Raw genomic sequence first — 24,578 nt, 5'->3', positions numbered from 1 at the left:
CCGAGGAAAGGGGGATTTCAGAGGAAATGGGTTTCAAAGACAAGTGTCTCGCAGCCAAGTGGCCAAACCAAGCAGGTGAAGCCGGTTGAGGGACCAGCAAAAACAAGTACCACCGTTGGGGTGAAAAGGAAAATAACTCCAATGGCAGCCCGGGCTTGGTCAAAGTCCTCGTTGACCCCTGAACAAAAAGAGAAAGCTAGGAAAGAAGGATTGTGCTTCGGCTGCCTTCAGCGACATCAGTGGAAGGATTGTCCACTGAACAAAGATCGTCGCACGGCTAATATGATAATATCTGAATGCGACGTAGAAATGTAGGAGAGTCCCAGTGCGGAACATATGCAGATGCAACTGGCGGGACCTTCTCAGAGGTTAGTACCTTGTTTGTTATGTGTATCTGTTGCTAAGTTAGTGACGAGTGCACCTGATAACATCCTATCTGAGCCCGCAGCAACGGGGTATACAGCCTTCAATGATACGGAGTTAATCAAGATCAAAGGGCAAGTGGCCAGTCATCATGTTATTGTGTTGTTTGACTCAGCGTCAACTCACAATGTGATTAACTCCAAGCTCGTGAAGAGGCTGAAATTAAAGACAAGTCCATCTGACTATGCGTATACAGTCAGGATGGCAGATGGAAGTTCAACTGAAGTATGGGACCAAAGGGTTACCCAGTTGGAGCTTCGAATTCAGGACTATGCTGAGAAGCTTGATTTTGAAATGACCAAGCTTGCTCATGCGGATATAGCCCTGGGAATGGCGTGGCATTCTAGGAAGAATCCAGCCATTGATTGGAAAAAGCACGTATATCAATTCAAGATGAATGATGTGCTTTATGTCTTGCGAGGTGAAAAAGATATACCTCAGGGACCGTTGGTTTCCATGATGAAAATCAGAAAGGCTCAAGTAGAGTTTTTGTACCTTTGCGCCGCATCGGTAGAGTCGGTGAATGATTCTTCGACTAGCACTGATGTTACGCAAAGTGGTGAGATGGCCAAGCTGGCTAATCTTATAACAGAGGAGTTCTCTGAATGTTTTAGGGATGAACTACCTTATGGGTTACCTCCAGAGCGGAAAGTTCAGCATAAGATTGAACTAATCCCGGGGGCAGAGCCTGTAAATAGACCTCCCTATAGAATGAGTTTTACTGAAGAAGCAGAGGTGCGTAGGCAACTGGAAGAATACCTCAAGTTGGGACAGATTCAACCAAGTTTCTCACCTTTTGCTTCTTCAGTGATATTAAAGAGGAAAAAGGATGATACGTTTCGCCTCTGTATAGATTACAGAGCATTGAATAATATCACTGTTAAGCACAGGTATCCGATGGCTCGGATTGATGATTTGCTAGATGCATTACATGGAGCCGTGATTTTCAGCAAGATAGATCTTAAGTGCGGCTATCATCAGATCCGGATTAGAGCCGAGGATGTGCATAAAACCGCTTTTAGAAGCAGGTTTGGTCATTATGAGTTTTTGGTAATGCCCTTCGGACTTACCAATGCTCCAGCGACCTTCGTCATGCTTATGAACGATTTACTACGTCCGTATATCGGAAAGTTCGTAGTACATTTCATTGACGATATCTTGATATTCAGTAAAAGTGTTACTGAGCATTGTGAACACTTAAGGATAGTGTTCAGTACTTTGAAGAAAGCCAGTCTTTATGTGAATAAAAAGAAAACTATACTGTGTATGGTTACGCTTGAGTACTTAGGGTTCATAATTACTCCACAGGGGGTAGAAATGGATCCGAAGAAAGTGGCTGCGATACTAACTTGGCCAATCCCTCAGAGTCAGACCGCGTTGCGATCATTCTTGGGATTTGTCCAGTTTTATAGAAGGCATATCAAAGGATATTCCGAAATAGTATCGCCATTGACTGATCTGACCTCAGATAAAGTACCTTTTATTTGGGGACAGAATCAACAGGAAAGTTTTAACACCATAAAACAAGCTGTGGTCTCAGGACCGGTGTTAAAAATAGTTGATCCCCAGAAACCGTTGTTCCTAGAAACCGATGCGAGTGGCATTGCGGTAGGAGCAGTCCTCCTTCAAGAGGGAAGGCCAGTAGCCTTTGAAAGCAAGAAGCTTTCTCCCTCTCAAAGGAATTGGCCAACTCATGAATTGGAGTTGTATGCTGTTATCCATGCTTTGAAAACATGGAGGCATTATCTGTATGGTTCAGAGTTTTATGTGGATGTGGATCATGATACTCTGAAACATTTTTGTAAACAACCTGACTTGAGGGGCCGCCAAGCTAGGTGGGCAGAGCTCATGCAGGAGTTTAATCTAACGATTCGGTCCCGAAGAGGAAAAGACAATAAGGTAGCTGATGCGTTGTCTCGCATTATGCACAACCTGAGTTTCACGGTATTAGAGAGTGCTCTAATGACCGAGATCAGAGAAACTCAGAAGGTGGACGAGTTTGTCCAGAGCTTGTGGCCTAAGGCTCATGTGTTAAAACCCGGGGAAAATGAAAAGGATGACCTGGCATCCAGAAAAGGCCAAACTTATGCAAGATATACCATAAGGGATGGTATGCTAGTTAGAAATGGCAAGGTTGTAGTACCTGGTCAGAATGATCTCAGGCAGAGAATCATTCGACAATGCCATGATAGCCCGTGTGCGGGACATCCAGGAGTCGAGAAGACATATGATCTCGTGAAGCGAGATTTCTTTTGGCCAAAGATGAAAAAGCATATTCATGAATATGTGACACGGTGTTTCTCGTGTCAGGTAAGTAAGGCCGAGCGGGTGAAGCCACCTGGACTTTTACAGCCCTTGGAAATACCACTAAGCAAGTGGGAGAGCATTTCCATGGATTTTATTGTAGGGCTACCTGTAACACAGGGAGGGTATAATTCTATCCTTGTGGTGGTTGATCGTCTAACCAAGATGGCTCACTTCATTCCGACTAGAGAGTCTATTAGTGCCCCGTAAGTAGCGGATTTGTTTATTAGACATATATTTCGTCTGCATGGATTGCCTAGATCCATAGTGTCAGACAGAGATGTCAGGTTTACCGGTCATTTTTGGACAGCGGTATTTGAGACACTAAGGACTGAGTTGGGAATGAGTAGTGGGGATCATCCTGAGACGGATGGTCAGACGGAGAGAGTCAACCAGACTTTAGAGGATATGCTGAGAGCATATGTGTCATTGAGGCAACATACATGGGACAAGTGGTTGCCATTGTTGGAGTTTGCCTACAATGATAGGAAACATTCATCTACTGGGTTCAGTCCTTTTGAGCTGAACTATGGTTATAGGCCAGCCAATCCAACTATAGTTGGAATACCTCAGAAAGTGCCTAGTGCCGCGAACTTTGTAGTTCAGATGCGGGAGATGCTAGCACTTGCGAGAGCGAATATCCGCCAGGCTATGGATAGAGCCAAGGTGTATGCGGATGAAAATCGGTCTATAAGAGTATTTGAAGAAGGAGAAAAAGTTTTTCTCAGAATTCCTTCGCACTCGAAGTCGTTGACTTCAGGAGAGTGTGCTAAGTTATCACCTCGATACTGTGGGCCGTGGTTAATTCTAAAGAGAATAGGCAGTGTAGCCTATAAATTAGAATTGCCACAGGGGTGTAAGGTACACCCGGTTTTTCATGTTTCACGCTTAAAGAAATTTTTACATACTGGTGACTCACTAATCGAAGGTGTGGTTTTGTTTCAGGAGATAGAGGATATTGCAAGGCGCAAACCAACAAGAATCCTGGACCGAGGAACAATGCAAATACGAAATCGGAAGATACCCACGGTGTTGGTTGCATGGCATGGTCAGCCTCTATCGGAAGCTGCCTGGGAATCCGTGTACCAGTTGCGGAGAGCATTCCCAGATTTCATCATCGAGGACGCTGATGCTTGAAGAGGTAAGGAATGTTATGCTCTAGCCAAGATAGCATGACCTCGGATAGATCGGTGGGCATTTTCTCTTAGATGACCAACTTTTGTAATAATTAATGTGCGTAATTAAATGGTCAAGAGAAGTAACTGCCAAGGTCCTAGGTGAGGGCGTAATGGCATTGACTAGATAGTTCTAATAGGGCTAGGGCCTAGGTGCATCTAAATGTGTAAATTGCCAAGGGGCAATTGTTTTAAAAGGGAACTCCAAGAGAGGGGTGAAAAAGGATGCATCTAAGTAAGGGCCTAAAATGTGACATGTGGCCAGGAACTATCTAGGGAGATTGGGGTCTCAGGGATAAGGATGAAAAAAAATAACGAAGAAATGTACGTAATGAGACGAATCTGATCCTGAGAGTTTGGCTGGGTGGAAAGAATAACTTGCCATCGCCCGTGACTGCACTAGCGTAGGAATAGTTGACAAGAAGGTTATAACAAATACCTTCAGAAGAAATCTTGTGTCCTAAGTAAATGATCTCCTTCATACAGAAGTCACATTTACTCATCTTGGCATAAAGCTTATGCTATCTTAGAACAACTAAGACAACCCGGAGGTGTCCTATATGATCCTCAAGCGTTTTACTATATACCAAGATATCATCTAGGAACACTACAACAAATTTGCCCAGATAATCTCTGAACAAATCGTTCATCATCTGCTGAAAAGTAGCAGGAGCATTGGTCAAACCAAAAGGTAATACGAGGAACTCGTAATGACCATACCTAGTCCGGAATGCGGTCCTATCTATGTGTTTAGCATAGATACGGATTTGGTGATAACCCGTACGCAAATCAATCTTAGTGAAATACTTCGCTCCGGCCAAACGGTCTATCAAATCATCGGAACGAGGTAAAGGATAGCGGTTCTTAATTGTGACTTTATTTAATCGTTTATAATCTATACACATTCTCCAGGAAGAATCTTTCTTCTTTCTTAAGAGGACAGGTGCACCCCAAGGTGATTTACTTGGGCGGATATAGCCCATATTCAGGTAATCCTGAAGCTGGATAGCTAACTCATCCTCCTCTACCTGGCTCATTCTATAAGGTGGTACACTGATAGGTTGAGCCCCTGGGACTAAGTCTATGCGATGATCTACTGCCCGTTCTGGAGGTAAACCTTCCGACAGTTGAGCTGGGAATACGTCCTCAATTATCTAACAACATTCTCAATTCCCGGTGTTCAAACACACTTAATTCATTCTTGTTAATTACCGAAACAACAAATGAAGAAAGTGGAATCAAAACACACTGATAGACATCACAATGAGAATTGTTTAATATATTCCGAAGCTGCATCGCAGATACAATAGGCCCCTGAGAAGGAAAAATTTTATCACACTGAATACAAAATTGGGTGTCCTTATCTACAAAAGAAAGCGTATGCTCCGTCCATCCGATCTGAATATTGTGGGTTTTAAACCACTCTATCCCGATCAACAAGTCTACATGCTCTAGATGCATAACATAACATGTGAGAGCTCCCGTGTAGGCCTGAATCCAGATAGGAAGCGCTTCAACCTTGCAATCCCAAAACTACTTCCCAGCTGGAAGCTGCACCTCATAGGTGTGGTCGCTAGGTACTGTGGACAGTCCCATCTTCTGCACAAATTTGTAATTAACAAAATTGTGACAGCTGCCCGGATCAAAGAGAATGTGAACCTGTTGGTCCCTAACTTCTCCATAAACTCGAAAAAGATCATGGGAACCAAACAACGAAGTATTGAAAGTACAATTACAAGAAAGTGGACAAGTAATGACATTGACTGAAATACCTGACATCGCGACTTGGTTTGCTCCCTTGGCTGTGGTACGGGGACCCGCCTGGAGCTTCGGTCCTAGCACCAATTTATTGTTCTTCCGCTTAGGACACTCATTCTTTGTGTGGCCCCGCTCCTCGCAATAGAAACATCGGCCTTCTTTCTTGAGCCTGAGAGTGCGAAGGAAACGGGCCTTACCATTCTTTGCTGGAGTTAAGCTTTTCCTGGAGGCGTTGTCCGTAGACTTCGTCTCTGCAATACCAGTTGTATGCTGAAAGAACTTACGTTTGTTCTTTCCACTCGTATCGATAACTGTGGTTGCCTTGGTACCGGCCATGGTATCATCATATATGCGTGCATATGTCATGGCCTCCTGCAACGTTGTGCACTTGTTCTTTATCTGTAACTTATAGGAGTCTGGCAAACCATCCACGAAGAAACCTAACAAGGTCACTGGATCCATTTTAGTGGCCCTGGTTTGCAAATCCCTAAATCTTTGAAGATAAACTTCAAAGGTCAAGTTTAATTTTGACATATCGAGGGCCTTGAGCTTGCCAACGATATCGTAATCATCCTCCTCCTTCAGGAACTCCTTCCTGAAGATGCCCTCAAAATCTGTCCAAGTATCAGGCTTAGGCTGGAGTTCTTTCCACCATAGCAAGGCTTTACCTGACATAAACCCTGCTGCAAGCTGGATCTTTTTCTCATCTGGATAGGGGTGGAATTGGAAGTGTACCTGCCACTTGTGCAACCAAGTGTCAACTACCTCCTTTGTTCTTGACTTTTGGTCACCCGGAAAAGGATCTGGAGTTATATTCGGGCCTAGCACTGAAGCCATGGCATCCACATGCGTGAGTGCCTATACAGTGCTAGCCAGAAGAGTGAGAGTTGCTTGTATCCCCTGGAGTTGCTGTGTCAACCCCGGTTGATTAGCATTGACCTGCTCGAATTTGCCATCAAGAGCAGTCGTGAATTCACTGAAGGCTTTAGGTCGTCATAGAGACCCTGATCCTCCTCTCCCACAGGAGTGTAATCCAAGTCCTGCTCTCCCATGGTGAACTCGGGATTTTGAGCATCAGACATGGCTGAAATCTGATTTGAATACAAACTGGGAGAAATAACTGATTGAAACGAAGCACAGAGGAGGATGGAGCAGAAGAAAACCGTCCCGAATGATGCTGACGGAAGGAGATGCTGGAACCTGGCGAATCGGAAGCCCACGAATCCCGAGACCTCTCCGAACCCGCAACCGGATGCGCGTGCTGCTGGAGTAGCTGTACGGTCTGCTGACGCAGGCCGTACGGTCGCTGACATGGCTGTACGGCTGCTGACGCAGGCCGTACAGTGCTGACATAACTGTACGACGTCCGTACAGTGTGCAGGTACAGTTGCGCAGTCGGGGTTCGCAGCAGCAGGTGCAGGACTGGCGCAGATATTCCGTACAGTCTGTACGGGGCTGATGCAGAGCCTTCGATGGCTGCGCAGGCTGACGCAGGCAGGGTACGTGTGCTGCAGTCTGCTCGATGCAGAGCAGCGCTGGCGCAGGCAGGGTCGGATGAGGCAGGCTGGCACTGAAATCGAGATGATGGCTCGAAGCTCTAGGCTGGCTTGTGAGTAGGCTGGTACCCTGCCCCCACCTATATAGGGTGCAAGGCAGCCTTATTTGGAAGCTGAGCTTCCAAAAAAGGCCAAGCCCCTCTAGCTTTGGAGGGGTGCTTTTTTCGAAAAAAGCACCCCCTGCGCAGGCTGCACGCAGCCCTATGCGCAGGCTGTTCGCAGCCTGTTGCGCAGGCTGTACACAGCCTATTGCGCAGGCTGACAAGCCTCTCTTTGCCCCTGCCTACTCCGTACCATCACTGGCGCCACTTCCACGCCTCCCTTGCTGCTCTTTTCCGCCCCTCTCCTGCTTTTCTGCTCTCTCCCCTTCCTCTAGACTTCTCTCACAGGCCTTCAGGGATCTTGATTTTCTCTCTCCTATTCTTCTTTCTTTTCCAGATATCTCTCCACCCCTTCTATCCCAGGTAGCCAGCAAAAACGCAGCAACAGATTTTGAAATTTAGGGTATACCTGGAAGAGAAATCCGTCAAAAATTATCGCATCAGAAGTTCCTACCTCAGGAGCTGGCTCTGATACCAACTGACACATCCCAGCACTCCTGAAACCCCTGATCTGAAAAACAACCACACAACATCAGAACTGAGCAGGCTGCTCACCACCCAACCGTGACATCTACGGGATGTGATCCCGAATCAGAAGATGTCCCCTCCGAGCCACGAGCTGAGCTACTGGCACGAACTCCCAATCAGATCCAAACCAACCTGGTGTCCCATACCACCAGGTGGCGCTGTGAAGCCCTGGATCTGCCACTGGGCCTTGGGCTACGCTAAGATGCAGGCGCGCGTCCGCGACTCAATCCAAGATCAGACCTAGCACCTGGGAACGAGACTTGCTCCCAACTGCACACTGAGAACTGAACCCCCTGGGCCTCTTTTATAGACTCGGGCCCCGGCGCCAAAAATAGCGAAGACCTATAAATAGTTCGTACCCTTGCCACTCAACCCGAGAATCAAGCCTGCCTAGCTCTAAGCCTCCCCAGGCTAAACTGAGCTAGTTCTGTGTACCTAGTACACATCAGATACCAATCCGTGCACATGACAAGAAGCAGCCCATCCCCATCCCCATTACAGATCCAATGGTTTGGCACACATGCAAGCTCCCTATATGATGTCCCAGGTCAGCAGACCCCACCTGCTATGTCCTCTATGCCCAGGCCCACTACATGTCACTTGTTTACCGCACAAAATGTATGGGCTGCCCTTCTCGGCTTTATAACCAAAGATCACTAGATCAAGAGGGATTACGCACTAAGCACTTAGCACATGGGTGGGATGTCTTGACCCCATTTCTAGCGCCGCTGTTCAATCATGCCGTTTGCCATGGTTTCCCGTCTACCTGGAGCACTACCACCATAGTACCAATACACAAGGCATGCGATCCCATGGACACTGGAACTACCGCACTCTTACAATTGGCCACACTCTGGCTAAGATATATAGGTTGGTAGTAGAGAGGGAGATCAACAGTCACACAGAGGGTCATGGGCAACGAGCTCTTGGGCAAGGAGGCTTTCAAAGGCAACACTCCACCGTGGACCACATCTACACCTTGAGGGCTATCATTGAGGAGGCGAAGTCAAGGCACCTAAAAGTCTACACTTGCTTTGTAGACTTTCATAAGGCTTTTGATACTATTCCACGTTCTCGCTTGATAAGGAGATTATAGGAGTTGCAGCTCCCAGAGATCATGATTTGGGGGGTGATGAGTCTATATGAGTCTGTTAGAGAAAGAGTACATGCCCCGAGAGGTCTATCGGATTGGGTTGAGAGCACTATCGGAGTAAAACAAGGCTGCCCCCTATCTGGGGGAGTGACATTTCAGCAACAAAGTGGAAGAGATTCAAGAGACTACAAGTGACTATGGGATCAAGGATGATTCGGAGTAAGCCTTCGGTCCCCCATCAGATTATCCAGGCAAAGTTCGCCATGACCCCTCTTCAAATTGATGCCATTTTTCAGACAGTTACTTTCTACATAGAGTTTGGGCCTTACCTCAGTGGAGATTACCGAGACTGGCATTGGATACTCTAGGCGACTGGCAGAGAGTGGTATCCATATGGTTTGGTAGCCACAGCATTCACATGGACAAACTTTCCCCCTTTCAGTACAGCATGGATGCACCACCTGAGATTATCCCACGAGATGAGATCAACTGTACTATACAATTGGACCTGCATACCTTTCGGGCTTGGGAGGGAGGGGGAGGACAATAGTTCCCCACCAAGATCCAGTTCTACCATGACCACTTCCTAAGGATATCAGAGTATGGTCTCGTCATCAAACCTCAATATCTCGAGGATAGGAGAGTCTCACATGCACTGAGGATCGCCATCAGACAATTGCGAGTCTCGTTATGGGGGAGTCCCCTATGTGTCTGCCCGGTGTATTATGAGATCCGAGGACCTCTTTCAAGAGGAACATGTCTTTTGTCCACTTACACAACTGATCCACTTTCCCGCCTAGGTAGGTGTTGGGCTCTATCTAATTGAGATGCGGTGATACAAAGATGTACTGATGGAACAGACCAGAGAGCAACAGGAGGCTATGCCACATGCCACGGGGATCAACCGAGCACAAACACCTATCACTGACTTCTATGCATCTGAGTCAACTCTCAGGGAGACTAAGGAAGAGGAGCTTGATGAGATGCGAGCACTACGGATTAGCAGTGAGTCATTGCCACGATGTTGCCAAACGAGAGATGCACACTCCACATGTGGCACGAATAGTGACCAAAGCACGCATGATCGAGGTCTGGTCTATTTCAGCCCTCCTCAAAGGAGACCACCAGAGACAAGGCGTCACCCTTGACGTAGCCCACCAAATACAAAGATAGCGGAGACCACACCCTCCACCACCTAGAGAGACAACTCGACAAACACATATACGAGAGCTTCTCACATCCCATCAAAGAGCCACTGTGGCACCCAGATATGTGGAGCCTGTGCACATACTCGAAGCGTTAGCTCTCCGCACCTGTACCATCTTGTTATTTGCTACTTCGCTATTTTGCTCATTAGTTTAGCACTTTAGCTTTCAGCAAGGGCCTTAGTGAGCCCTTTGCTTCAACCCATAGTGGCTTGTATGAGTTACTTTTGGCTCTAGCCTCTTGGAAACAGCTGAAAACAGAGATAAGTTTGAGTACTACCGTACATTTATTAACCCCGAATATTGGGCTACTTATACAGGAAGAGAAACAGCCATGCAGAAGTACATTTGCACACCTATGGCAATACATAAGCGAAGAGCTTTGGCCTCACTTCGCACCCGATCACACCAGCTGCAGATTGAAATAGGAGGATGGAAAGATATGCCAAAAGAGAGCAGAATATGCCAATTATGTGACCAGGGAATGGCAGAAACTGAAGAACACATGGTAATGATATGCCCTTACTATACTCACATCCGGAAAGCATTTAGCTCTCTTCTCAAGGGACATAACAGACTGGCTGATATGCTACATAGTGGGTCACCCCCAGCTTTAGGAACGTTTGTCTATAAGCTTTTCAAGCACAAGAACTCACCTAAGACATAAAGGTAGTTTCTCTTAATACCCTCCCCTCCAAGGGAGGAGTCTTTGTGTACGAGGATTTTGTATTGCTCAGGTCCCATAGGCCGATTTTTTGGTCTTTAGAGGATGATAATATATTCTTCTTCTTCTTCTTCTCCTCTCACACACACACACATTGTGCTTTGTCTTGAGCCCATGAGGCATCCCGAAGACGTTAACACATCTTTCTTTCTTTCTTTCTTTCTTTTCTCAATTTATGAAGGGAAAAGCACATTCCCCTCTTCTTTACCAGGGTAAGAATCTACAACCCTTTTACTATACTTCTTTCATAGCATCTTCATGTATCTTAGTAGAAACACCTTATGAGTGGGTAAAGATGTCTTGACTTTGAGGATTTCTATTTGACCTTGGCTTAATTGACCTACCCTATCTTTTCACCAAAGAAATTGATCGAATTTCTCCATTGAAAAACAAGAGTGCACAAGTGCAGCTCGGCACTCACTCCTAGTATAGTGGTAAAACAAGCACTTTTGGATACAAAAGAGAGAGCAAATGATAAGGGCGTTGGGCTATTAAAAGGTAACTTTTGTAATTTGAAACACAATTATTATTTTTTAAAATTACACTTGACAATTCACAAAACAGTTTTAATCCTTCAATATAGCACTCCTCTAAGGAGGCAGTGCCTGAAGGCCTTTTCAATTACATTTCTCCTTGGTCAAGTTATATGTATGTAATATTTAGGGCCTTTAGAATATGTAGGTGGAAAGTATAGATGAGCAAACTAACTGAGAAATTAGGTGAGCCAATTAGCCAAGTTTTGGTTACAACTCTACAAACGTAGAAAAGCATCTGATTGTCATGAATAACCAACACAAACAGAGACTATTTTTACAAATCTCTCCTTTACCAAAGTTTTTTCCACAAGGAAATAAAAAGATGATTTGAACTAAAAACATCGATCGATGCAATGACACAAGGATCAGAAAAAGTGTAGTTTAGCACCTTCATCAATAATTCTTCATTGCTCCGTTGTCCAGGGGTAACAACCTGCATAGGGGAACCCACACCTTGCATGACATCAACACCATTGGGTTGACCATCTTTACCAGCAAGGGCAGTTCTGTTCAGGAGCATTTTAATCCGTCTTGAATCCATGTCACCAAGAACAGGGGAGGCCCCAGGTGAAAGACTTCCTTGTGCCTGCAGCAACAGTTGCTGCTGCTGAGGATTAAGCATCTGAATGTGATGGTACTGTTGTGTAGGTTGGATGAAGGATTTCGTCTGTATCAAGTTTGGACGGAGTTGATCAAGCCCCTGAAATTTCAGCAAAGCAAGGAGCAAACGGTGTTTTAACAATGCCACTCTTTGGTACCTCAGAATAACATAAATCCCCTCACCTTAACCCTTACATTCAGGCAGAAGGGACCTACCGTCAAAGGCCATCCTCTCAAAGGTAAAGTATTTGCACCTTGATTTACTCCTGCAGAATAACAAAAGTCAGACGAGTGATCAATCTACAATAAACCAATCATTTGCCTCACTATCCATGATAAAAGAGTCCTCTCTCTTTAAAGATGGCTATTTGAGAGGTATGAAAGAGATCAAGTCAACAACACTTTGAATAGCCACACCAGTCCAGCCAATTACAGTCACCCAGATTCCCAAATGGTCCAGGAAACTATAAGCTGATATAAAACAAACGAGCGTTTGGGAGAACCTCATGATTCTTGATAAGCTATTACCACAGCTAAACCAGGGGCCACTTGGGGGGGGGAGGAGAAAGCCACACACACACACAGTCTATTAAATCTTCAGAAGACCAAAAAGGGTCTATGAGACTAAAAGAAGCTGATACAATGTACTGATGGGTGGAGCCACTAAACGGGCATCAACACCCAGGATGCATACAACAAAATTCCATAATCCTGCCCATGACGGCGTCGGTACACACACACACACAGTGGCAGGGTCCAGGGAAAGGTTGGCAGGGAAGTGTGACAACTGACACACCTGGACTGAGCAGACTTGATTTAGCACCTGGCACACCAAAAATTGATGGGTCTGTTGCAGGTGACCTCTGATTGAGAACTGCACCAACATCATTTTTATTGTCCTGAAACATGCCAATATCTTATAGGTAATTGTAACCACTACGAACTACTAAATAAAGTGCATTCACTTTCCCCAAACTATTGATTAGCCTTGTCCCACATGACCTAATGGCTCCTAGTACACAGCAAAATTTCCTAGATTTAGTAAAAAGAAGCTGCAACTGAGAGAGCAAAGTCAGTGACTCACTCCAGGCATTGGCTGGTTGCGACCTTGTACTTGCTGGAGTGCTGGATTCATATTAGCAGCTGAACTATGCAGCATTTGCCTGGATTTCAGAAAATTTGGCATCTTAAAAAAGCTCCATTATCCATTACCACATTTAGCTTCATTGGCAAATTCCAAAATTATAAGCCCATGATGTAATACATGCGTACAAACATGCATATGCCTGATAGATGAATCCTGGAGCATGCTCAAACATACATATGCATGATAGATGAATCCTGGAACATGATAAGGACTACAAACGCATGTATGTATTTAACACACATATATGTCTGTCTTTTGAATGTGTGTGTATGTGCACGTTCAATATTACTTAATGTGTGTTCAATATAAAGTAATGCATATGCAGGAAGGTGGTATTACATATAGAAGCACCAAAAATGCACCTGAATTGTTTGTTTTCTTCACCCAGCATTTGCCAAACCAAACTTTCAACCTCTCTAAGTTCACCTCTCTCTCATTTAATTCTTACCCAGAAGGCTGGCCAGGTGTCGCTGTTGTCTTTAGCAACGTGGCTTGAGTGCCATCTAGCAGTTGATTACCAGGATCGACGTACCTCTGCAATCATGCCAAACAACCCACAATTGTTCAGCCCTTCTGACTTCATAAACATCTACCGCATCCTATCCGCTAAAAAACTGGGAATTTTATGCCACCTTTATATCTTCTACCCCATCCCTCTTCTGTGGATGCTTCAAGCATTCTTCATAAATCTTTGTTGCCATTGCATTCGCTGTACTTTGCCTGAACATGGTATCTGCCCCTAGACCATTAGTTGACCCATTCATGGCAAGATGACTTGCATCTCTTCTTTGTGGTTGCTGTTGTTGCCGCAAGATTTGAAGTTGCAGCTGCTGTTGCTGTTGCTGTTGCTGCTGCTGTTGCTGCTGCTGCTGCTGCTGCTCACGAGCTTTCAATTGCTGAGTCTGAGCAGAAAGCCCACCAGATCAAATGCCGCCTTAAAAGAGCATCAATCGAGAGGATTTGGCAAAGCTCCCACTCAGGGCAGCTCTGACTTTAAATGATCACCTCTATGTAGGAAGCCGCCACCTCGGAATGTTTCTCGTTTGTGCGAGCAATAAAAATATCCCAGAACACAGACCACCATTCGAACAAGAACCCACCAGGTGCGTCTATAGCTGAAAGTAAATCACATTAGGAAACCAAACTTGTAAAGTTCTTCGCATGTGTGAAATTCAAAATCTGAGGATGAAATAACCTTACCAACTGGATCAGAAGAAACTTTCCCTTCTGCCTGAAATGCTTTGGCAGATGACTGAAGGTTCCTCTTGACAAGGTAATCGTAAATGTAGACATCTAACCTGTGTCGGAACGCACGCATTTGTCAAACACGAGCATGTATCTCTGAGGACTAATAACACTTATGCAACATTGATGACAACTCACATCTTGTCGGCTTCCCAATTAGTCTGGGCCATTTCTGCAGACCGTGCAGTTTGTACAAGCAACACACTAACGTCACACTTTGTAGACCATTGACATCAACGCCTCTTTCAGGGGAATCATTCGTTTACTGTTCCATCGATCGACAAGTGACTTGAAACTTCTGACTTCGCGAAGCAATTGAGATTGCAGGTCCCCAGAAGCCAGGATCAGGCGCCCCCTGGATAGGAAGCGTCAAGAGGCTGTAACACCAAGGAGGAAAGCCCGGTGACAGGATCAAAGAGATTTCAATGCTACTGCTCCTGTCCGCAGGCCTTATCAATTTACCATGAGCTGATTCAAATGCCTAAGACGGAGGATTCCCAGAAAAGCCACTGAAATAAGCTCCGCAGTCGACGTCTGCTCGTAAGGAATCAAAGAAATGGGCCATTGTGCAGCTTACGCTTGAAGATGCAAAGCCAAGGCTTGTTGTTAAACGGTGCTGAGCTAGGACAGCGAGCCTTCAAACCCACAAAGCCATAAGACACATGTTGCTCTCAATCAGGACGATCGCCACTACGGGCGAGGGATAATCAAGCGACCGATGCTGCCAAATCTGGTTCCTTTCGGGCGCAAAGCGACTCTGCTTGGGCTGCTGCCACACGATCCCAGCGTCCTGAGGCCTGCGACGTAGCGTACACGATAAGAGCAAAGCGTTGTGTCCGCGAGAGAGGCGAAGAGGGGAGCTCCAAAAAGGCAGGGAAGGAGGAGGCTAGGAAATTCGCGCGATGTTGTGATATCTGAGGGCATCAGGGATGAAGCGAGGGAGCGTGCAGAGAGGAAGGCAGTAAAGGGGGGGAGGAAGGTAAGAAGGGAAGAGAAATGAGGAGATGGAAAGGTTTTCAAAGCGCCATATCCACGCCTTGAGGAAACGGGGACAAAAAAAGAGGATGATTGTACTCCTATAGAACCAAATCCTCATTTGGGGAAGAAGGGTGACCATACCTCTTGCCGAGCCTCTTCCCCTCTCCCGAACCTCCCCCTGAGCCCCACCTCCTTTCTCTCCCTTCTTCCGAACCTCCCCCGAGCCTCCATCCGCCCCCCGAGCCTTCCCCGAGCCTCTCCCTCTCCCCTCACGTACACAAATTTATTAGACCCTGCTTAATTACATTGTTTGGTAGACAATTTAATAACGCTCTCTTCAAAGTTCAACCTCCTCCTTCACCTCATTGCTTTGTGCCCACCACGGCCCTACCTCACATCTGCGCACTCACCTGGTGCCGGTGCGCACGCAGAAATATCGCACACCATCCTTCGTTTGTCTTATTCGTCTCTTGCGTGCCCTTCTTCGAAAAGGTTGTCGGAAACTGGCGTTGCACAAAGGTGCACAAGGTAGCACACTGTAGTGATCAAATCCTGCACCTCACGCAGGTGAGCTTGCACCTCTACCACTGCACCATGTGTGTGCTTGTGCATGACGTGCGCAATTCATTGCACATATGTGCAAACGCCACCTTTGACGCCGAGAAAATTCGCTCTGGCTGATTGGGGTGAAATAATATTAGTGCAATATTGTTCTCAGTGGCGGTGGCATCTGGGTGTGACCTTGAATGCTCACATTTTGGTAATCACCTTGGGTCCTCACCTTGGGTCCTCTTCTATTTCCACAACTTCAATGTGCCTACCCTTGTCAATTTCCATACTCTCCACTCCAACCCGTGTGGCCTAAAACACAATGGCAATCCTATCACTGCCCAAAGCAGTAGTGCACCTGCCAATCGCGAAAATAGGATCGACGAATAGTAGGACAACCAACCAAAAAATGGCACTGGCTTCAAAAGCTATTCACACTCGTCCACCGCCTATCTTCAAAAAGTCCTCGTCACGCTCAAGCATGCAAAAAAATTCGGGCGGCCTAGATGCAACGCCCAAGTGCTCGTCCACGAGAGCGAGGCCAATCAAATGTTGCGCCCAAGATTCGAACCTAGGACTCCCCACCTCCGGTCTAAGGACTTTACCAATTGGCACAACCCTTTTGGTTAAAAGCAACATTAAATATTTAAGCAAATCTTGTCTAACCTGGTATAAACAGCATCGCAAATAAGCATGCCTTTTGTCTTCAAAGTAAGGCGGACGTAGAATTTGTGAGCTTTACCCATCCACGGACCATAAGAACATCGTCATGCAAGCCTCCTTGTTGCACATGAGTTAAAAGAGGGGTTAGTCATGCAAAGATATGATGTGGGAGTATCAAAAGATGGATGACTAGCACGGAATCAGCAAAGCTGCTTACAAATGTGATGGATCATTCTCACGATCAATATAGGTTATGCATGTTGCAATCATTGCAAGAGCAAATTATTAGCCTATCTACAACATCAGCAAAAAAGCTTCAATTTGCAATTGTAAACCCAAGCAGAGTCGCGTGCACTTTGCCACCATATGCTAGGTGGTTCGATCATCTGAATTAGCATCCTTGTGCACAAGCTCATGGAAATGAGCTTGATTTGCAAAGGATCGCCCAATTCTTACAACCATGCATTCTAATAGGCATCCATTTTGTTACTTCATGCAAAGGAACGCCCCATTCTTGCGAGGATAAAGTAATAGGCATCCATTCTATTACTTCTTGGAGATGAATCCATATATCCTAATGGATGGCAATGATTATTGAAAGACCACTGTACTTGACCATCATATGTGCAAGAGGAACCCATCCAAGTTCTCGTTAGCACAAGGAGAGTGTCTGACTACGTTGATGCCTCTACTTCTAGTGCATGCCTAATAGAGCTTGTTGCAAAAAAGGGAAGGAACAAATACCTTGTTAACTGGTATCAACGTCTCAACCCGATGGGGAGGTTGAGATTGCCATTTCTTACCCACCAAATGTGAACACCACGAGGTCAATACAAACACCATAAGCCCAATGGGGTCTCAACCCAAGCACATCCATAAATAAAGGAGGTGTACCTTAGTCATCATTGTTGAGGATCTAAGGTTCAACTATATGGTTAGGCCTTCTTGGCAAGTTTACTATTAATAGCCCACCTTGTTCAAAGTTTATGCTAGCATGGCCCATGAGAAAAACGTTGACTTTTCACCCACCTAATGCAAAGCATTGTATGAAATGATACTTACAATAATAATAGATTGTCATCCTTAGCATAACTAGATAGCGCTAGGCCAATGATCCCATCGACATTAATAGTTGCCCAACTGCTCTTATGCAAATACACTTGGCATTCCATGAATTTGACAAGTGTCATTGGTTGGTCATCCTCCACCCACTCTTCCATGTATTATCAAGGCCTATTAGAATATGTTCCACCTTATGTTTTCTCCATTGAGCCATGATTGTCATCATCAAAGTGATACTTGTGTGTTGGGAGATGTATTATTGCTTGCAAATGATGAGGTTATTACTAATAGCCGTAGCAGTCAACAAGGTGGTTGAATCATTAGATTGCCTTGCTAGGCAAAAATAACAATGAATACAAGACCCTGCAATCTTTAGCATATACCATACCTTGCAATCTTTAGCATATACCATACTAAGTTTGTGTATGCCACTACTTTGCTAAGTTTTGTTAGGCAAGTATAGTAACTATTTCTTCGTATGCACCAACAATTAAATATAACCCATTAGAAATCTATGTCCTATATGTCTCCTATTCCAAAAAAAGATGAAAATCATACATGGCCCTAGAAAAGCCAAAAAGAATTCCCTTGGAATGAGTGTACTAAACATCCAACTTGTTTTTATGCTATTCAATAATTTTAGCAAATAGCCATAAAAGTCATGCTAGCATGTCCTACTTTGGTTTCTCCTCACATACTTTTTAATAAGTGTGAGAGACCTTATATTAAGGACCCATACATGTAAGGGGTATATACACCTTCTACATGTGTGGCTTTACTTAAGAACTAGCATATTGTGACCCATACAACTAAGGGGTATATACACCTTCTATATTATGGCCCTTCTTATAGAACCAGCATATCTGCATGAGAAATGATGTGGTAAGGCATGTGGCTCAGTAGCATCATAAAGACATGCCTTGCTGGAACAACTTGATAGCTTGAGCCTAGGTAAGAGAGGTTCTTGGGGGCCTACCCATATGAGTACATGGGTATAATACACGGGCAATGAGAACCAAAGTCTCTCCAAATTAAAAAGAACAACCCTTGCTTTGCACCCACCCTCCAACCGCCCTTGATGGGAGGGTGGGCCACACTTACATACATAAGGGGATTTTTAAAATACTTATTTAATGAAGTTAACTATTATGAATTATAGAGGGAAGTTTAAAACTCAATAGTCAACCATGTATATACACATAGGGAAGGGGATGAAAAATCATGTTCAAAAAATTTGAATTCTAGATACAACAATATTATAAAACGCATACTTAGTGGGTTTTAATAGAGTGGTCCCTCATGCACCCACGCTTATCCCTAGGGTCATTCTAAGCTTATGTACTTTTTATAGGTATCAAGTGATTCTAAACTTATGTACTTTTTCTAGATATCAAGTGGACCTAACCTAGGCAATTTGCGTGGGCCACCAAGTGCCATCCCCTTCACCAAAACCTGCTCTTAAGCTATTCACTCATAAAATAAGCACACGCCCTTAAACACATCATTGATCTACCTTTTTCAATGTATTATTAAGCATATGACCTAGCATTCATTGTGAAAGAATAGATTTGCGATTTCTATCATGTGGCCATTGGAATCATACACAATTGTGTAAAGGTTGCATGTTGCTTCTATTTATGCCCTCTATATGTTGAAGGTGTAAAAGAGGGAAATTTTGAAAAATATAAAGCAAAGTACAAGGTTGAATGTACACAAATGAGGTTCTACTTCCAAAATATGAAAATATTCATGACTGGATAACTCCTGGCTAACATCACTAATGATAGTGAAGTTTCTATTTGTGTCCCAAAAGACAACGTCCCACTTTTCATTGAAACATCTTCTGCCAAATGACAAGCCTAGTGGATCTTATGACTACACACCATTGGGCCCCTATAGTTGGCATTACACTTTTTTGAATAACATGTACTTGAATGTGTCAAACCTTTGTTTTAATTGGGCTCAATTTGGATGTGAATTGATTAAGATATGGGGCACAAAAATAGGCTCTTAGAAGGAGTCACTAATTTATCTATCTTATTCGTCAGCAAAACCATGTTGTCGCGGTAACATTAAAATCTCAAAATCGGTCTATAGCTGGCATTACATTTTTTTGAATAACACGTACTTTGAATTTATGGAACCTTTGTTCAAATTTGGATGCAAATTGACCAAGATATGGGACCCTTAAATAGGCCTTAGAAGGAGACACTAATGTATCTATCTGATTTGTCACCAAAACCATGTGGTGTTTGTAACATAAAAATGTTGAAATTGATTTGTGAGATTTGGCTTTTGTGGAGTTTGATCTCCATACTAACCTGGATGATCAACTAATCTAGCCATCCACTAATCTATTGTCAAATAGAGTGCAAAATGATGCACAAATTCAAGCATACCTTAATGTGCAATTGAAAATGGCGATGTGGCTTTTGTATGCACATGCATGTGTATGCTAATGGAGGGGTGTGCTGAGCAAGCACCATTAGCATGTGTCTGCTAATGGAGGGGTGTGCCGAGCAAGCACTATGTCAAATGGCAGATATGTGCATGTGCCATTGTGCTTATAAAGCACAAATTATGATGTGGCATGTGTTTAGGTGGCACTCTTGAACAAATATGGAGAGAGGGGAGGGGAAGAGTGGATATGAGGAGAGAGGGCACAACTAGAGAGCACACCACAAATGACTAAATGTATACTAGATTTAGTTGAAAATAAATATTATATACAAACCCCTTTAGGGTTTGGGTTTGAGTTCGGGTTAAGAGTTTCCAACCCTTGTGCCTTTAGCACTCTTTTGGTTAGTGCTATGCATATGTGATAATACAAGATGTTGAGATCAATCCTCAACACCTTCCCTCAAGATCAACATCATGAAGTAGGCCTCCCCTCAAGATGATGAATATGGGGAATCGAAGAAGTACTTAGCATTACATTTCATCACACCCCTTTAATGGGAATTGTTATGCCAGCCATAATCACAAAAGCCTAAGGCTTGGTAATGGTGAGGTGGGAGACCAAGAGGGCTTAATAGCACTTGTAGTTAATGGGGTTTCGAGGGCTTGGGTCTAGGATTATTCCTAGGCCTATGCATTAATGAAGAGGAGCAAAGGGAACCCCATGAGAGGGCTAGAATGGTAATGTCTCTTGTGCCACACATGGCACTAATGGAAGAAGCCATTTGGCAAGTGCTGGGTTCAAAGGAGGATTCGAGAGGGAGCTCATAAAAGGAAGGACGTCGAGATCTCATGAGACACACAGGGAAAGAAGAAAGAAGGAGCTCACACATGAATCTGAGGTTGGCTGGAAAAAAAGGAGATAGGCCTGTATCTTGGCGCGTATGTTAGATTGGCATCAAAGCTGTGATGATCAAAGGACCGAAGGAGTCTACGTAGACTAATAATTGTCTCTATGGCATCAATTGGAATTCTTTGAAGACTTGATCACTCGAGATTGCATCAGTTTCAGACAATGGAAGGTATGAATCTATGAAGAGTTTGTGAAGCATTCTATAGGCTTATGTGTGCTAATGCAACAATATGTAATTTGGAGCTGGTGAAAGTTTCAAATGAAACTCAATAGATTCTGAGGCAAATTACATCCGTAAGGTGATGGTTGTTCGCGAACTAGCAGTTTTCATCTAATTCTAGTTGTGTTGATCTGTTTGCATGCATGCTAGTGACAGAGTTTGCTTGATGCAAGAACTGGCGATCCAAATAGACAACACAAGCTGTTGACTACAGCAGTTGAGTCCTGCCGCTATAGTCATGGCTCTTGTCTGACTGAAATCATCAAGGGTCTCATAGCAATCTGAGCGCCAGCCAAGGGTCAGATGGAAGGAGCTATTGCCATCGCGAATCAGTGAGAAAGAGAGCCAAATTGTGACGATTCAACAAAGCTTAGATAACCTGCAAGGATGCCAAATATATCATAGTAAGGTTTCAAACCTTAGCAAAAGCCACATCACCTTTTCCTTTTCACCCTTCATCATCTTCAAGGTCATAAAAGCCGACTCATAGGTCTTCTATCTCAAAGTTTTTATAGTCATCTATCAAAGGTTCTTTCCCATTTTCCAATGGCAATTACTAGTACCCTCTTTCTCTCCAAGTTATTCCAATCTCTTTAGCCTCGCCATAATTAAAAGAAGAGGATCGGAGTTCGAGGTTGAGGGAAACAAAGAGTAGGATTGAAAGGTGAGATCATGAATCAAAGAGAGCGAGATAACTTTTGAAGACAAATCCAATGCCTCAAATAAGTACCAGAGAAGGGGGCATTGCATGTTTCTTGCTGTTGTAAAGCTTTTTGCTTTATATTTTTTGGGAACTCTAGAAAGATACGAAATGATTAGGGAGAGTAAACAAAGAGCGAGAAAAGGAAAAGCTATAGTTGAAGAGGAAATACATGAGGAAGCACATAACGAAACTCAAGAGGACAACATGGAAATGGAGGACATAGACTACGGTGATTATGGAATTATGTATTCCGAATTCATTAAACTTGAAGCTTGAACGCAAAACATAGAAACGCAGTTAGGAACTATTAATTATACATTGAAGTCCCTAACTGAAGCCATCACCAAACTATCCAATTCTCAATCGATAACTCCTATGGCACAATCACTGACTCCTCCTATCCAAGTTGAGAGGTCCACCTCTTGACTTAATAAAAACTCTAATATTCTTAAGGACTTAAAACCACCAATTTTCAATGGGGAAGAGAAAGAATGCAACAATGAAGCAATAAATACGTTGTTGCCGAAATGGCAAGGCGTACAATGACTCAAGAATACCCCTCTTGAAAATCAAGTCGTGGAAGCGAGTCTTTCCCTTGGAAATAAGGCCTATAAATGGTGGATGAGCCTCATAGAAAATGATAGAATTCCTAGGTATTGGGCTGAATTTGAACAAGCCTTTTTTAAAGAGTTTTTACCTGAAAATGAGTTAGAAAGAACTTGGGAGGCTTGGGACAATTGTATTATTAGCTTGATACCTGAAATTGTATTATGAGTTTTTACCTCAAATAGAAAGGCTTGCTACTTGAAATTGGTCTATAGCTGGCATTTTTTTGAATAACATGCCATAAATTGGTCTATAGCTGGCATTACATTTTTTTGAATAACATGTACTTTGAATTTGTGGAACCTTTGTTTAAAATGGCTCAATTTGGATGCAAATTGACCAAGAGATGGGGCACTTAAATAGGCCTTAGAAGGAGACACTAATTTATCTATTTGATTTTTCACCAAAACCATGCGGTGTCGGTAACATAAAAATGTTGAAATTGATCTGTGAGATTTGTCTTTTGTGGTATTTGATCTCCAAACTAACCTAGATGATCAATTAACCTAGATATCTACTAATCTATCGTTAAATAGATTGAAAAATGATGCACAAATTCAAGCATACCTTAATGTGAATTTGAAAATGATGATGTGGCTTTTGTATGCACATGCATGTGTATGCTAATAGAGGGGTGTGCCAAGCAAGCACTATGTCACATGGCAGATATGTGCATGTGCAATTGTGTTTGTGTAGCACATTGTGCTTATAAAGTACAAATTATGATGTGGCATGCGTTTAGGTGGCACTCTTGAACAAATATGGAGAGAGGGGAGGGGAAGAGTCGATATGAGGAGAGAGGGCACAGCTAGAGAGCACACCACAAATGACTAACTGTACACTAGATCTAGTTGAAAATAAAGAATATATACAAACCCCTTTAGGGTTAGGGTTTCCAACCCTTGTGGCTTTAGCACTCTTTTGGATAATGCCATGCATATGAGATAATACATGCTATTGAGATGAATCCTCAACAACTTCCCTCAAGATCAACATCATGAAGTAGGCCTCCCCTCAAGATGATGATTATGGGGAATCGAAGAAGTATTGAGCATTACATTTCATCACACCCCTTTAATGGGAATTGTTACGTTAGCCATAATCATGAAAGCCTTAGGCTTGGTTATGGTGAGGCGGGAGACCAAGAGGGCTTGACAGCACTTGCAGTTAATGGGGCTTTGAGGGCTTGGGTCTACGATTATTCCTAGGCCTAGCCATTAATGAAGAGGAGCAAAGGGGAACCCATGAGAGGGCTAGAATGGTAATGTCTCTTGTGCCACACATGGCACTAATGGAAGAAGCCATTTGGCAAGTCCTAGGTTCAGGGGAGGATTCGAGTGGGAGCTCATAAAAAGAGGACACATAGGAAAGAAGAAAGAAGGAGCTCATGCACGAATCCGAGGCTGGGTGGAAAAAAAGGAGACAGCCCTGTATCTTGGCGGGTATGTTACATTCGTATCAAAGTAGTGACGATGAAAGGACTGAAGGAGTCTACGCAAACTAAGAATTGTCTATGGCATCGATTGGAATTCTCTAAAGACTATTGAGCACTCGAGATTGCATCAGTTTCAGATGATAAAAGGCAACAATTTATGAAGAGTTTGTGAAGCATTCTATAGGCTTACATGCGCTAATGCCAGCATAAGTAATTTGGAGCTGGCAAAAGTTTCAGATGAAACTCAACATATTCTGAGGTGAATTGCATCCATAAGGTGATGGTTGTTGGCAACTAGTAGTTTTTGTTCGATTTTGGTTGCGTTGATCTGTTTGCATGCATGCTAGCGACGGAGTTTGCCTGATGGAAGAACTGGTGATCCAAATAGACAACACAAGCTGTCAACTATAGTAGTTGAGCACTGCCGCAGGAGTCGTGGCTCTTGCCTGATTGAAATCATCAAGGGTTCCATAGCAATTTGAGCACTAGCCAAGGGTCAAATGGGAGGAGCTAATGCCGTCGCAAATTGGTGAGAAATGAGAGCCAAATTGTGACGATTCAACAGAGCTTAGTTGACCTACAAGGACACCAAATATATCATAGTAAGGTTTCAAACCTTAGCAAAAGCCACATCTCCAAGGTCATAAAAGCCAACTC

General features: G+C 43.9%; 1 pseudogene across 1 annotated transcript in view; it reads right to left on the bottom strand.

Annotated features, from left to right (window-relative positions):
* Positions 1–15,458, bottom strand: part of LOC147897398 (transcriptional corepressor LEUNIG-like) — a 31,926-nt pseudogene extending 16,468 nt beyond the window's left edge. The window contains exons 1-9 of the transcript XR_015541684.1: positions 14,973–15,458; positions 14,534–14,772; positions 14,351–14,448; positions 13,783–14,265; positions 13,599–13,684; positions 13,088–13,166; positions 12,800–12,902; positions 12,220–12,269; positions 11,792–12,103 (exon numbers count right to left, since the gene is read on the bottom strand). The product of XR_015541684.1 is annotated as a transcriptional corepressor LEUNIG-like (transcript). The remainder of the gene's footprint in view (positions 1–11,791; positions 12,104–12,219; positions 12,270–12,799; positions 12,903–13,087; positions 13,167–13,598; positions 13,685–13,782; positions 14,266–14,350; positions 14,449–14,533; positions 14,773–14,972) is intronic.
* Positions 15,459–24,578: the final 9,120 nt, after the last annotated feature.

The sequence above is a fragment of the Dipteris shenzhenensis genome, chromosome 10 (genome assembly GCF_047967505.1).
Source record: "Dipteris shenzhenensis isolate YYH24624 ecotype China chromosome 10, Dip_SZ_1.0, whole genome shotgun sequence".
Classification (NCBI taxonomy): domain Eukaryota; kingdom Viridiplantae; phylum Streptophyta; class Polypodiopsida; order Gleicheniales; family Dipteridaceae; genus Dipteris; species Dipteris shenzhenensis.
The sequence above is the reverse complement of the archived record's forward strand: the minus strand, read 5'-3'. Positions and strand labels throughout refer to the sequence as shown.